Here is a 7,139-nt window from a genome sequence, read left to right as displayed (position 1 = left end):
CTACAAATATCATCATCGTCTGACAGATTTTCTGTGATGATGTGCCCAAGATACTTGGTTTTGTTTGTAACACCCAGCACAGTATTTGACAGCAGAAAATCTGGAAACTCAGTAGATATATCTTCCTTACTCCTAAAAAGCTGTCAGTTTTTCCAATTGTTATAAGAACAATTGCAAAAAATCTGATAAACAGTAATATCTTTGCTTTGAATAGTTTTATACATTATTAGTTTATTTATTCTTTTTTCCTCAGAGGAAAAAAAAATCAATGCTTGATTTGATTTCTTCATTTTTTCATATGCGTTTCCTGAATATAAAAAATGTTCATCTTTTCAGTAACAACATAGAGCTATTTGCCAATCTTTCTACTCAATAATGCATCATTTCATTGTCATTAATGTCTAGGCTTACCTATCAATGTACTGTAACATGCACGAGAAAAAGACTGGCAACAACCCAGAGGCCTCTAAATCCAGCCCTGGAGCACAACGGTACAAAAGGTTTTCTATTAGACCCCTCTGTCTGTCCATCTATCCATCTCAACATTTTCATATAATACATATAATAATGTAAGTAACAATGCTTTAAAGGATACATTATTCTCTGACCTTGTGTTAATTACATTTTCTGGTTCTGTCTCTCCTCAATAAATATCCCTGATTTATGGTTAAAACTCTGTTCTTAACATCAGTGTGATTATTCCACAGTGGTGGGGCTCATTTTATTGTAAACTATCTAATATATAATGAGATAAATAACTAAGACCACAAAAGCCAACCACATGAGGGCACTACAAAAAGGCAGAGAACATTTTATAACACAAGTCACTACTAATTCGATAACATTAAGGCAAAATATAGGAAAAAAGAAACAATAATGAACGCTGTGATGCCTACTGTACATCACAGTTTAACCAGCTGTTCTGTAGCAAAATTCAAAAATGTTGTCATGGGTTCACTAACAGAGCTGTTGCAAGTTATAAGACATTTAGTAGAACCAGATCATGAGACAAAAAGACAGAAGGACATGAGATCCCATCTCAGGGTGCAGCGCTGCTCTCTCCTTCTCTTAGTTGAGCCCTTAGGCATGGCCCAGTCTGCTCGCTTCCTCCCTCATACCACCATATGGACAGAGCAGCCTCCAGTATATCTCATCAAACACAGCCTCTCAGTTCCTTCTCCCTCAACCAATTATATACATATTTGGTCATGTGAAAGTAATCATGTGATTTTTAGCCATCTCTATGGCTTTGGAGGATGAGTGAATGGGTGGCAATGAGGGGTAATCCTTCTTAATGGAGCCCCCAACCCTCAGATGGATTGGATCGGGCTGGAACTCGTTCTGATTTGTCCAAAATGGAAAAAAGCTTGTGTTCTGAAGAACCTACCCTCCAGCCCAGACTCCCCACCCTCTCTACTGATATCCCTGGTTTTCACCTTTCTTCACCCTATTCTTCTCTCTCCCTGCCTGTCCTTGAAGAGAGATACTACACACTGACCAGTCTGCGATTTGCTCACGCTTGCTTTGGTCATTACATCACAATCATGGAGCTGTTGGTACAGGAAATAAAGGATGAGGAAAATTGAGGGGAGGGGAGAAAAAAGCGACAGATGAAATGTAGGTCAGTGGAGATGTGCTCGGGGCAGTTTCTCTCTCTGTTTCCCTCTGCTCGTCTCACTCCCTGGGCCACAGCTAAAGAGGCTAAGAGAGACGAGGGGCAAAAGTGCGTCTCACCCACACCAGCCACTGTAAAGCTCTACCTTGCAGACTGGTAGACTTTCGCAGCAGCATCCACTCCGATGATGGTCCCTGAACAAGGTGTGAGGCTGACAGCGAGGGGCAGGAGTGCCTTTTGTCAGCAAAGCTACTCTGATACATTTATGACATAATATTATGTGTATTTGTAATTTGCTCACATCTCCCTAAGCAAATAGCAACAGAGGCAATAAAGTGGTTCAGGTGAGGTCTCTAGCAACCAATCTAAAAAGAGACTCACAGACTTCATTCTCATCTATTAAACTGAAATTTCATTTAAACACAAAATGTAGGATTCAGCTACTTTACATGTGTGTTTACCGTTAGATAATAAAGGTATCTACGGAAGCCGGCAGACCAAACCAGATGAAAGTGCGCATTCAGCGTCTGCTCTGCCGATAATGCAAGCGTAGAAGAAGAAATGTGCTGTTTACCTGTGCAAAGAAAGAAACAACGAAAGAAAAATGTCTGAGGACTTCAGTGTTGAGGAAGAGCATGAGTTCTTTGCCGAGCTGAATGCGCTGGTTTGGTCTGCCGGCTTCCGTAGCGTCGTGATCGCGCATGTGCGCGCTTTCAGGAAATCCTATACACTACTGTTTATGCTCTAAAAACATTCTAAATGACTTAGTTTCGAGTAAATTCTGGATGCTACCCACTCAGGACACTTGGAATACATTGGACGAGCAGTATGGAGGAATATTGAAACGTTTTTTGTGGACTTTTATGAACCTTTCTGCCTCGGGCGCTGGGCACCTCCATTATTTGAATGTCAGCAGACAGCAAGAAGCCTCCCAGATCTCCAGATGCATTTGAGATATCAAAAAAGTACTCCAGAGTGTTGTTCAGCATGGGGGTGAGTAGAAAATGAAGGCTAATCATGTTTTGGGTGTACTATTCCTTTAAATAAGGCTAAAACAACCATTCTGTTTACATTTGGAGGATTTACATTATGGATCACATCATTTATAATGTCAGTATATTTCAGTTTACTAAAATCCACAGATGTTCAGTCTTAGTATAATGCAATCCTGGACATAATGTAACATGGAACTATTCTTTATTTTCTATGCCATATTTTTAGCATTTCTAGAGGAAGTAGAGGAACCCCGCTCTGAGAACCATTTATCCGAGCATCTCTGCATTCTGCGGTGTTAGTTTTATTATCCTGAATGTCTAATAAATGACCGTTGTAGGCTAATCATGAACAGGGCCAACTAGAGATTAGAAGACCGTGTAGAGCACTGGAAAGTGCCTCACAAATTGGGTTTACCAATGTAAATTCTTTTTTGAAAGTGCAAAAGGAAGGTTGATGTTTAGATTTTCATCTTTAAGATGCTTTCACTTAACAGGAAACAGTGTAACAGGAAAATATGTGGGTTCTTCTATTAGCTGGTTTGATAGCTCACCTTGTATAAAGTACAGACATTTATTCTACAGAATTAGGGACCAATGACCATTTGGATGATCCAGAGGAGTCATGGGAGAAAGTCGTGTGGTCAGATGACTAAAATAGAACCTTTTGGTCATACTTCCATTTACCCTGTTTGGAGGAAGAAGAGTGACGAGTACCATCCCCAGAACATCATCCCTAGTGTGAAGCATAGGGGTGGTAGCATCATGCTTTGGGGTGTTTTTCTGCACATGGGATAGAGCAACTGCACTGAACTAAGGAGAGGATGACCGGGGCCATGTATTGTGAGATTTTGGGGAACAACCTCTTTCCCTCAGTTAGAGCATTGAAGATGGGTCGAGGCTGGGTCTTCCAACATGACAATGACCCGAAGCACACAGCCAAGATAATCAAGGAGTGGCTCAGGAAGCATATCAAGGCTCTGGCATGGCTTAGCTCAGCAACAGCCCAGAAACTTGACTGATCCAGAGAAGATCTGTATGGATGAATGAGCCAAAATCCCCCCCCTGCAGTGTGTGCAAACCTGTTGACAAACTACAGGAAATGTTTGACCTTTGTAACTGCAAACAAGGTCTACCTTACCAAATAATAACATTGATTTTCTCAGGTGTTGAAATTCTTATTTGCAGCTGTATCATACAAGTACATAGTTAAAAAAAAATCATACATTGTGATTTCTGTATTTATTTATTTTTTAGATTATATCTCTCACAGTGGACATGCACCTACGATGACAATTTCAGACCCCTCCATGATTTCTAAGTGGGGGAACGTGCAAAATAGCAGGGAGTTCAAATACTTCTTTTCCTCACTGTATATAGGGAATATTTTCAGCAAATGCTTAAAGTTTATTTAGAAGCATTAAATACATAGAAATTAACTAAATGTGTGCATTACATGAGAACCAATATATTTTAACAACACACTGTTATTGTCTTGTGTGGGATGGCCTTCGTTGTCCACCAGAAAGTTGGAACATTTGTATATTTTTATTTGAAAAGGCCATCCTTGGACTACTGTGCTCCTACATCTGTAATTTAATCACACTGACTGTTACCCTTTGTGTTTAAATCTGTTGTTACTCTATGTTCCATTGAAATGAACCGAACTGGGAAAAGGGGGTTTATTTACTTTGATTCATCTACATGAAACATTCTACAGAAACACTGGAAATAAAAACCATTTATTATACTGTACAATTTTAAGATGATACTGAGAACATTTGAAATTGCCTCCCTAAATGAAAAGCTCAGCAAAGCTCTCAGACAGTAAGACATTTACATTAAACATGGAGTGTTTGGGTTTAGGTCTGTCTGAGTTTATCAAATAAGTTTTTCACTGTTAACATTGTTATTATGTGTTGTATGAAAGGGATGGAGAGTGTAATGAAGGGCTGACAGATTTGGTGTGGAAATGTACCATGTATTAAAGGAAATCTAGCAGAATATTGTAGTGTTGGTTGATACAGAGCTCATATTAAACATTTATATCATACATTGCACCTCTTGCCTCCATCAGTAGTTTTGATTGACTGTTTACTGATCAAATGATTTTTTCTTTTTACTTCCGTAACAGTGCAACCACATCATTTTCTGCTCTTGTAAATTCATTCCCCACTGCTTGGATTCTACTGGTCTTTTAATTCTGCTCAGCTCGAAGTCTGCAGAACTTGGATCTCTCAACTCGTAACTTTTCTTTTTTGGTCTTCAATGTAATTTCTACGAATGAATACCTTCTGACAAGTGTTTCTGATAACTCAATTGGTGTGATTGAGATGGATTTGTTGTTTCTATATCAGTATTGGCTATCTGTGAGAAAATTTTGCTTTTCAATGAACTTATCTAACCATACTGCAGATACTCTTTTAAGATTCTTTTTAAAACTGTGTTTTAAAGAAAAATAGTATATAATAAGTTATATAAATGCCTTTTCCTTTGCCTTAAATGTTGACATTACTTTAATAATTTTAATTGGAGTAGAGTAGAGGAGGGTAAATCTGGTACAATGAAAACCATGTCTAATTTTCTTTCACCTGGTTCACTTACACAGATAATTTTAAACCAGTCGTCCTAAACTCAAATCAAGGGCTGTTTTCCTTGTGTCCTTTGCCCTACACACCTAAAGCAAATTGCTATACTACCTCACCAGCATGCAGTCAGGCTATGGAGAGCTCTGCTGGTGAGCTCATATTGGAGTTAGGTGTGTTGAGACACAGATTTGTTTCAAAGTTGCAAGACACCAGTCCTAAAGGCACTGCCTCATTAGACCCTGTATTTGCTGTGCAGTTGAAAATGCATATGGTTAGAAATAATCTCTGTACAGGCTTTTTACTTTCTAGACATCCATCAATTCAGATTGACATACTGTTACTATTGAATACTGTTAGATGTTTTATTTAGGCTGTTATTTAGGCTTTAGGCTGTTGATGACAGAAGTAATTTAGCCCCATAGCAAAACCTCCTGATTTAAGACCAAGACAGTAATTTCTTGAACCCCTTTCCAGCCAAAAAAGATTTTTTAAATCCGAGAACAATTCGCTTTTAGTGGCAGTGGGAACAGCTCACTGAGCCGTGTCCGCCCGGCAAGCGAACCGGTTAAAATCCCTTTTAAACGACTCAGCTCTGATAATCATCCAGTAGGAACATTGGACCCGGGTTGACAGGCTAATATTGGTGATGCCACTGAGAGCAAGGAATGTTCTAAAACAAAACATTGCACCTGTTGCTTTTTGATCAAACAAGCCAATACAACTCTGTTTACTTTTGATCAACATGGCGCAACACTGGTATGGGGATTCTGACAGATAAGGACAGCAAAACAATACTGAACACTTACTGCGCTCTGGCTTCCTTACATGTTGCTCTCCATTGTTTACTTTCCCACTGGTGACATCATCGCTAACCCAGCAGTATTATGTCACCAGACATGCAGAGTCCAAGCAGCTTGCCAGCACGGGGTGTGTGTGGGGGACGGGGGGGTGATGTAAGGTGTTTTCCAACCCTAGGGGAATATACCTGTAAGCTTCCCCATTAGGATCTTTACCAGGATAGCCGAGAGGAGAGAGCTGAGAGTCAAACCTACTCAGCTGGAGGTTCAAGGAGTTGCCCAACTTGTCCACATGTGCTTTGTGGACCTGGGATCGTCTGATCTCTGTACAATATATCATTGATGGGCAGGATTTTAAGAAGCATGCAGCAGCCAGAAGAGAACTGGTTTGTGGACCACCAGGTTTTTCTCCTGTACTTTTAGTGAATAATGTAGTTCTACAGACTCCCTTCAGCTAAGACTTACAGCAAGAGTTGGCATGGTTTATAATTGAGTTTAAAAGTGGCCAGAATTAAGATGAGCTCCTCCAAACCCGAGTCCATATTTTTCAACTGGAAAAGGGTGGCTTGTCCCCTTCAGGTTGGAGAGGAGCTGCTGCCTCATTAGGAATAGTTCAAGTATCTTGCAGTCCTGTTAACAAGTAAGAGGAGAATGAAATGGAAGAGTGACAGAATGATCCATGCAACTGCCCCCATAATGCAGGCCGTGCACCGGGCTGTTGTGAAGACAGACCTGAGCAAAAAAGCAAAACTCTAAATTTACATGTCAATTTAGCTTCACCTGTGCTCATGAAATCTGGTCCGTAACTAAAAGAATAAGATCCTGGATACAAGCAGCTAAAATAAATTTCCTCCACACTTGAAGGGTGAGGAGCTGGGCCATCCAGTAGACGCTCAGACTACTTTAATGCAGCTGTCCAACAGCTGTGGTGCTGAACAGCACGTAGCTTTTTCTTGCTTTTCAAGTCATGTTTAAAATGTATTCTCATTGGTAAAAAAAAGTTACCGTCAGGTTCATGTTTAGGTCATGTAGCGCAGTTACATACTGTATGGACTCTGACTAAATGAACATCAGATTAAGAAGATAAAAAAAAAAAAACAAATGCATCACTATAAATCAGATGGATGTTTTCTGATGGATGTTTGTG

The sequence above is a fragment of the Cyprinodon variegatus genome, unplaced genomic scaffold, assembly GCF_000732505.1.
Source record: "Cyprinodon variegatus isolate N-32 unplaced genomic scaffold, C_variegatus-1.0 Scaffold393, whole genome shotgun sequence".
NCBI classification, from domain to species: Eukaryota; Metazoa; Chordata; class Actinopteri; order Cyprinodontiformes; family Cyprinodontidae; genus Cyprinodon; species Cyprinodon variegatus.
Note: the sequence above shows the minus strand (reverse complement) of the source record.